Source organism: Schistocerca serialis, chromosome 6 (assembly GCF_023864345.2).
Source record: "Schistocerca serialis cubense isolate TAMUIC-IGC-003099 chromosome 6, iqSchSeri2.2, whole genome shotgun sequence".
Lineage (NCBI taxonomy): Eukaryota > Metazoa > Arthropoda > Insecta > Orthoptera > Acrididae > Schistocerca > Schistocerca serialis.
Window position 1 is genome coordinate 100,897,479 of NC_064643.1, and position 8,930 is coordinate 100,906,408.

The 8,930-nt window shown below is 49.2% G+C and overlaps 1 pseudogene; it reads right to left on the reverse strand.

Annotated features, from left to right (window-relative positions):
- Positions 1-2,886: 2,886 nt before the first annotated feature.
- Positions 2,887-3,004, reverse strand: LOC126485825 (5S ribosomal RNA; annotated as a pseudogene).
- Positions 3,005-8,930: the final 5,926 nt, after the last annotated feature.

Sequence of the window (8,930 nt, forward strand, 5' to 3'; positions counted from 1 at the left end):
ACCACCATAGAGAGCAGACCATCCGAGGTCCACTGCCTCACCAGTGGCGCATCACGCTCCTTGGCACAGAGGGACACTGTCCGCTGCTGCAAACTTCAGACAGTTACACTGCAGGTGTGGTATTCACAGCTGACTGTCAGACTCTACACTAGATCGCATGGTCCTGTGTACCCAGCCGCTTAGGCCTCCCCAGTACGAGTCTGGAGCAGCAGGCATTATGTCATACAGTGAAGAATCTCTCACTTTTCGCCCAGTACAGACATTGTGATCCGTCACAATGTGCATGCTCTGGATAGCTGACAAGGGCATACCGGCACAGCTCTAAGACAACAAAATCTGAGACCAGGGATACTGGTGCACCTTAGTATGAGTTCAGAAACCAAGTTGGTTGATTTGAAATACTGACACAGTTCTATGAAGTCAAAATCCAAATATCTAGAACAGAGCGAAGTAACCTTCCTTTAAGCGAGTGTGTGTGTGTGTGTGTGTGTGTGTGTGTGTGTGTGTGTGTGTGTGTGTGTGTGTGTTTGTGTAATTTCTATCAAAGTTTCATGTCAACTTGGCTTTGAAACAGTGAATTTTGTAGCAAATCAATGAAAATTCCACCTCTCCAAGTCTGCTCTTATGTTTGTTAGAACTAATTTTTACCAACAACACTGTATCTTCAGTTGAAATCGCAGAATAATCAACTTGCCATGTAAACCAGTGGATTTTCCGGTCAAATATATGCTCTCTATGACTGGACATACATGTAAATTAATTACCCACTCAGCAAACGATATATGACACTGAGCAAGTAACGCATCTCACCTATGTGTTTTACAGTGCATACTTAACCTTGTATATTTAACCTCGAATGTCTATATAGGATTTTAAAATCACAACAGGTAACATGCATACAACAAATCATTGAATTTTCACATCAACTTTGTGGTGAAATCTACGACAAATATATCAAAACCAATGCAATTTCCACATAAAAATGTGTTCACCCCATTTACAGGGACATCTTGGAACTGAATTAAACACCAACCAGAAGTTCCAACACATACTAAGAACATAGTCGAAGGGCAGTTTAAGATTTCTGCACCATTTACACGCCTACTACACAACCAAAACCACCACCATACCCATTTCTGTTACAGATCCTAAACCACAACAACAACTAGGAAACCAGGAGTTCCACACACACATATTTGGAGAATGCTGCTACTATTGATGTAATGGCTTGTTAATGTGTCCAAGATATCTAAGTCTTCCAGCTGCCTCTCCTGTAGGTGTCCACCCCTAGCAAGTAAGATGCCCAGACCTCCTATATTAGTCTTCTACAATACAACCCCATTAACATTCCCATGTATGAGACATATTTTCAACGCCTGGATCATATGTGTATGATAGCTTGGAGTAATAGACGCTACCACTTATGTCCTCTCTTCTACTGCATGAGACACGGCATTTATTCGATTGGATACTTCAGCACCATCCACCATTCAAAAAACTTATCGTAATCACATACCAGTGTCGTGACTATCATTCTGATAAATCTGCTGGCAAACACAATGACGAGTGCAGAACAGTAACGTTTACCATCTGAACTTACAATATGCTGCAGTAACGTCAAGAACAATAACAGAACAGAATACTAGGTCACTGCAATCACTCCAATCTGCACACCAACAAACTGCTAGAACTGGGCGAACTTCACCAAAACTATTTTTGTGTTATATCTAGGGCAGCCAACAAATTCAATGGTACAGTCTTCTAGGCACAAACGTGCTGCTGCTGCTAATGATAATGATGATGATGATGATGATGATGATGACTAAAGCCACCCAACAGTGGTTATGTTCATATGCTAAAGTAAAATTAACAGAGTAATACTACACTGAACTGATAGGCACACAAAACTCTAGTCATCCCTTGTATATAAGAGCTTGATACAGCTTTTCACAGTATGGCAATCACTGCAAGCACACTGCAGTCAAATCACGGTAGACCCGTGGCACTGACATGCCTCAGCACATTTATTGGACTACAAATAGCCGCCAACCCCCTCTCCCCACTCCAACCCCACCCCCTGCAGTCACAGCACTGCACACAGCTCCATCATGCAACAACTATGCTAGAAAATACCACCCTATGGATTGGAAAGTATTGGTATTTGATCCCTGTCAGTTACTCGCAGGATTTGTATCTGTCACTTACTATTTCTTGTGAATCTATTAATGCTTGAAGGACATCATCTTTACATCAGTGATTGTCATAAGTTTTTATAACACTATTGAAATTTCGGCCTTAGGCCATTATCAAATACTGCTGAAAAATACAGAATGTTTAAAAAATTATTTTACAGATTCCCAATTATGAAGCCATGTTACTTACATATTAGGGCCTTAAGTCATGTCAACGTAATGTAAGCTCACACATTAGTATGTCCCCCTGTTTATTGCAATTTCCATTCCCCATCAGGGGCGGTCTTGCAGCAGCATAAGCACTGCTCTTCAGCCAAGAGACATAAATAGACAGGAAGACATTTAAAACAATACAAAGAAGAAAACATGACGGAATATAGAAACAAAAAAGGCGGAACAGAAGAAAAGAAAGCATACAAAGCAGTGACTGTAAATCGGAGATAAAAATCTAAAAGAAGTATGTTACACAAAAAACACACACTACATTAAAAATGCACTCCGTCATCAGGCCACAAGTGGCCCATCGGGACCATCCGACCACCGTGTCATCCACAGCTGAGGATGCGGATAGGAGGGGCGTGTGGACAGCACACCGCTCTCTCGGTCGTTACGATGGTTTTCTTTGACCGGAGCCGCTACTATTCGGTCGAGTAGCTCCTCAATTAGCATCACGAGGCTGAGTGCACCCGAAAAATGGCAACACCACATGGCGGCCCGGATGGTGATCCATCCAAGTGCCGGCCACGCCCAACAGCGCTTAACTTCGGTGATCTGACGGGAACCGGTTTATCCACTGCGGCAAGGCCGTTGCCCACTAGATTAAAGAGCACCAGGCAAATTACGGCCAGAGCATAAAAGTCATAGAACGATCAATATAGCCATGTGATGGATGGCGTAGCATGGAATAGTCATGGACGAAAAACAGGTCGAGCACACAATTAAAACCATGTCACTAGAGGACACTGTATAACGGCGCCGAAACACAACACTAACGCATCACACTGACAACGTATAAAAACCTGGGAGTATCTGCCAAGGGGTGGACAAGGGAAAAGGGAATAGGGGGAAAGAAGGCGAGGAGGAGGGGAGAGAAAGGGGGATGAGATGGGTGGCGCACTGAAGGAGGGCCGGGGAGGGAAGGGACGGCTGAGAAAAACAGCTGAGGAAGGGGTACAGGGACTCAGGGAGGGAAGGAGGAAAATCTGCTCTGGGAGAAGGAGAGGAAAAAGGGGGCCCTGGGGAGGGGGGGGGACAAGGTCAGGTTACAGCTGGAAGGAAGGGTAGATGTCACAGCGAAGTTCAACATCCGGGAGGGGGAGGTGTTGGAAATTGCCCTGATGAAGGAGATGGAGGGTGTGGAGGTGGACAGAGGGAGGGATACAGCGATAGAGGTGCATCAACGGGTGGGGGGTGGAGAGGAAGGAGGAAACCAAGGGGTGGGAGGAACAAGCCTCAGAACAGTGTTAATAATGCAGAGATGTTGGTGGAAAAGGAGGAGGTGGGGGAAAGGAATGAGGTCGTACAGGAGCCGTGTGGGGGAAGGAAGGCAGATACGGAAGGCAAGGCCGAGCACATAGTATTTGAGGGCCTTGTAAAAGCGGGTGGGTGCAGAGATCCAGGCAACATTGGCATAAGAGAGGATAGGACGGATGAGGGATTTGTAGGTATATAGAGTGGTGGAAGGATGTAATCCCCATGTCTGGCCAGGCAGGAGTTTCAGGAGGTGGAGGTGGGAAAGGACTTTCTGCTGGATGGTCAGGAGGTGAGGGGTCCAGGTGAGGTGACGGTTGAGGGTGAGGGTGAGCTGGATGGGACGACCATAAAGGGTGAGGTAGACGTCACAGAGATGGAAGGAGGGGATGATGCAGCCTATGATTGCCTGGGATTTAGAGGGGTTGAGACAAAGGAACCACTGGTTACACCAAGTGATGAACTGGTCAAGGTGGGTTTGGAGGGTGCATTGTGACCATTGAAGGGTAGGCTAGAGAGCCAGGAAGGCAGTGTCATCAGCATACTGGAGAAGGTGGACAGGTGGAGGTGGCTTGGGCAGGGCAGAGGACGGAGTCCTGGGGGACGCCAGCAGTGGGATAAAAGATATGGGAGTTGGTGTTGTAGAGGATGACATAGGAAGGACGGGTTGAGAGGAAGGAAGCGACCAGACAGACAATATTGGTAGGCAGGGCATAGGTTTGGAGTTTAAAGAGGAGACCAGGATGCCATACACAGTCATAAGCTTTTGGAGGTTGAGGGAAACAAAAATGGTGGAGTGACGGGAGTTAAGCTGGAGGAAGAGAAGGTGAACTAGGTTAAGGAGTTGGTCTTCAGTGGAGAAGGAGGGTCAGAAGCCACACTGGGTAAGGGGGTGGAGGTGGTGTTGATTAAGGTGCTGAAGGATACGATGGGAGAGGATGGATTTGAAGACCTTACTGAAGATGGAGGTGAGGCAGATGGTATGATAGGAAGAGGTGATGGAAGGGGGTTTGTTGGGTTTGGGGAATAACAGGATGCGGGAAGTCTTCCACAGGTCAGGGTAGAAGCCAACAGAGAGTATGACTTTATAGAGGTGGTCAAGGACAGTCAGGAAGGAGAAGGGGCTTTCTCTAAGGTGGCAGTAGGTGACACAGTTGTGACCAGGGGTCGTGTTGCGTTTTGATTGGAGGATAAGTTTAACGTCTTGTGTTGTGAATGGAGTGTTGATGTCATAGGGGGGGGGGGGGGGGCAACTTCCCACAAGCACTGGAGACTAGGAGCAAGTGGAGCGACTGAGGTATCAGTGCGTTCCATGACGTTGGGGAAAAGAGAATAATCAAAGTGGGGATCATCAGGGATGGAGAAGACCTTGGAAAGGTGGGAAGCAAAGTGGTTGGCCTTACTGAGGTTGTTGTGAAGGGTTGGGTTGGGTTGTTTGGGGAAGGAGACCAGACAGCGAGGTCATCAGTCTCATCGTCGGCCGTGCCCTTTGAAAGGAACCATCCCGGCATTTGCCTGGAGCGATTTAGGGAAATCACGGAGAACCTAAATCAGGATTGCCGGACGCGGGATTGAACCGTCGTCCTCCCAAAAGCGAGTCCAGTGTCTAACCACTGCGCCACCTCGCTCGGTTGTTGTGAAGGTGGTGGTCGTTATGGAGAAGAAGGTAATGGGGTGCAGAATGGGAATCAGTAAGGCGATAGAAGATGGACCAGTACTTGGAGGAGTTGATAGGGAGGGTGGCGTTGAGTCATGTACAGGTCTGTCGCCAGTCCCAGCGTTTCTTTGCTGTAATAAGGCTCTGTAAATGTTGCTGTATTTGTCGGTGGCGTTGGAGTGTATCCCTGTCATGAGTGCGAAGTAAGGAGTGATAGAGGCAGCGGGATTCATGGAGAAGGAAGACAGCCTGCGGAGGGAGAGTGGGACAGTAAGGGATGGATGGTTTTAATAGGAACATTGGCCTCCACAGCGTCAGTAATTACCTTCTGAAGGAAGGACGAGGTGTGGGTGATGTCATCTGGACGGTGATAGGTAAGAGGGTGGCTTTCAACCTGGGTGGCGATGGATTCCCGGTAGGCATCCCAGTTGGCACGACGGTAGTCATGGATGACCTTGGAAGGGGGTGCAGGGCGGGGAGCCAGAGGGGGGTGGTGAGCAGACATTATGGTGAGAAGGACAGGGAGGTGGTCGCTACCTGCGGGCTCGAGGATGTCGACGGCAATATGTCCAAGGAGGTTGGCGGAGGCAATGACAACATCAAGTGTAGTGTTTTAATATGTCTTTTTCTTCTTTATTGCATTTCGATTCCCCCCCCCCCCCCCCCGAGGGAGGTGTGGCAGGCTGAAAGCAGCGTAATATGCTGCTCTACAGCCAATAGAAAAGTTAAAAAACATAATGAGACTATAAACAAACAAGAAAAAAGGCGATAAAACGGCAACATTATAAAAAACTGAGAAATGGCGGAAAGTTGTGGAATTTAAAATATAAAAACACTGTGGTGATGATGCAGATGAAGACACATAATAAGTAGACAGGCTCAGTTAAAAAAACAAGGTGACAGTCTGGTTCCTGTTTGCACGACATAAAAAACACAACTAGTGACAGTATCATGGCTGTTTGCAACAGTGACAGGGGACGCACAACACTGAACACTCACTTAAAACAGCACTATACAGGTGACATGGTGGCAGATGGTGTGGGGGGGGGGTGGCGGAATGATGAGGGGTAAAGGGGGGAGAAGAGGAAAAGAAAAAAGGGGGAGCCATTGGAGGGAGAGGACATAGAAAAGGGGGCGCAGGGCGGACGTGAGAAGGAGTGGGAAAGGCAGTGGAGGGGAGAGCAAAAGGACTCAAGGGAGAAAAAGGAGGCAGAGAGAGGGTAGGCAGGGAAAAAACAGGATGGAACGGGGGGAAAGAGAGCCCGGGAAAAGGACAGAGGAAGGGAGGGGGAGGTGAGGATCAGAGTTGATAGGGGGGATAAATGGAAGGAGAGAGGGCATCATCCAGGAGGGGGAGTCGACGGAAGCCACCTTGGGAATGGAGATGAAGGGTGTAGAGGTGAAGGGTAGGGGTGACACAATGGTGAGGTGTGGCAGAAGGCAGGGGTTGGAGAGGAGAGGCGCAACCAGGGGACGAGGGGGATCAAGGTGGTGGGAGGTGTAGAGGACACAGGTATGTTCAAGGAAAAGGAGCAGATGGGGGAAAGGAATCAGGTCATAGAGGATCCGCGTGGGGGACAGGAGGTGTATACAGAAGGTGAGGTGGAGTGCATGGCACTCATGGATCTGGAGGGACTTATAGAATTTGGGGGGCGGGGGGGGGGGCGGATATCCAGGCGGGACTGGGATAACAGAGGATGGGACAAATAAAGGATTTGTAGGTGTGGAGGATGCTAGAGGGGTTCAACACTCATGTCCAGGCAGAGACGAGTTTGAGGAGTTGAAGGCGGTTGTGGACTTTGGATTGGATAGAGCGGAGGTGAGGGATCCAGGTGAGGCGATGGTCAATGGTGGGGCCAAAGTAGGTGAGGGTGGGGGAGAGGCGGGCAGAACAGGCGCAGATGGTAAGGGAGAAATCAAGGAGCCAGAAGGAGCGGAAAGAGCGAGTGGTACGGCCTACGATGATTGCCTGGATCTTGAAAGGATTGAGTTTCAGGAGCCACTGGCTACACTATGCGGCGAAAAGGTCAAGGTGATTCTGGATAATTTAGTATGTCTTTTTTTTTTCCTTTATTGTCTTTCAATTCCCCATCGGGGCGGGCTGGCAGCAGCATATGCGCTGCTCTTCAGCCGAAAGACATAGAACAAAACAATAGAAGACATTTAAAAACAGCAAAGGAGAGAAGAAGGCGAACATAGATATAAAAAAGGGAGAACATCATGGAAGGCAATATACAAAAAAAACGGGGTGACTGTAAAATGGAGATAAAAAAACTGTTTAAAAGTAGCACACACAAAAAGCCACACACTGCGACGATTAAAAGAACACAAGGCACAGTATGACTGGAGCATAAAGGTGTTGACGGATGGCATAGCACACAACGTAACACTGACGGCGAACCTCAAGGCAGTACACAATTAAAATCACACCTCGGGACGCACACGAGAAACAGCACGAAACACAACACTGACGTGGCACACTGATGATGATCAATACAGAGGATCTGCCAGGTTCAAGGAGATGAGGGAGACCTGAAGAAGGGAGGGAGGGGAAGAGATGGGGGAGGGGAATGGGGGGCGCTCGGAAGAGGGCCAGGTAGGGAGGGATGTGAGAAGGAGAGAGGCAAGTATGGGGTGCAGGGTCTCAGGGGAGAGGGGGATGGAGGAAAATCCGCTCTGGGAGAAGGAGGAAAGAGGAGAAGGGGGCCCTGGGGAGGGGGGGGGAACAAGGCCGGGTTATAGTTGGAAGGAAGGGTATATGTCACGGCGAAGTTCGTCATCCGGGAGGGGGAGGCGTTGGAAATTGCCCTGATGAAGGAGATGGAGGTTGTGGAGGTGGAGAGAGGGAGGGATACAGCGATAGAGGCGTGGCAACGGGCGAGGGGTGGAGAGGAAGGAGGAAACCAGAGGGTGGGGGGGATCAACCCTGCGAACAATGTAAAGGATGCGGAGATGTTGGAGGAACAAGAGGAGGTGGGGGAAGGGGATCAGTTCATACAGGAGCCGTGTGGGGGAAGGAAGGCGGATACGGAAGGCAAGGCGGAGCGCATGGCGTTCAAGGATTTGGAGAGCCTTGTAAAAGCGGGTGGGGGCGGAGATCCAGGCGACGCTGGCATAACAGAGGATAGGACGGATGAGGGATTTGTAGGTGTGGAGGATGGTAGAAGGATGCAATCCCCATGTCCGGCCGGACAGGAGTTTCAGCAGGCGGAGGCGGGAATGGGCTTTCTGCTGGATGGTCAGGAGATGAGGGGTCCAGGTGAGGTGTCGGTCAAGGGTGAGGCCAAGGTATTTCAGGGTGGGGGTGAGTTGGATAGGACGACCATAAAGGGTGAGGTAGAAATCTTGGAGGCGAAAGGAGCGAGTGGTACGGCCTATGATGATTGCCTGGGTTTTGGAGGGGTTGAGACGGAGGAGCCACTGGTTACACCAAGTGGTGAACTGGTTAAGGTGGGTTTGGAGGGTACGTTGAGACCGTTGAAGGGTAGGATAGAGAGCCAGGAAGGCGGTGTCATCAGCATATTGGAGAAGGTGAACTGGTGGGGGTGGCTTGGGCATATCAGCTGTATACAAGAGATAAAGGAGAGGGGAGAGGACAGAACCCTGGGGGA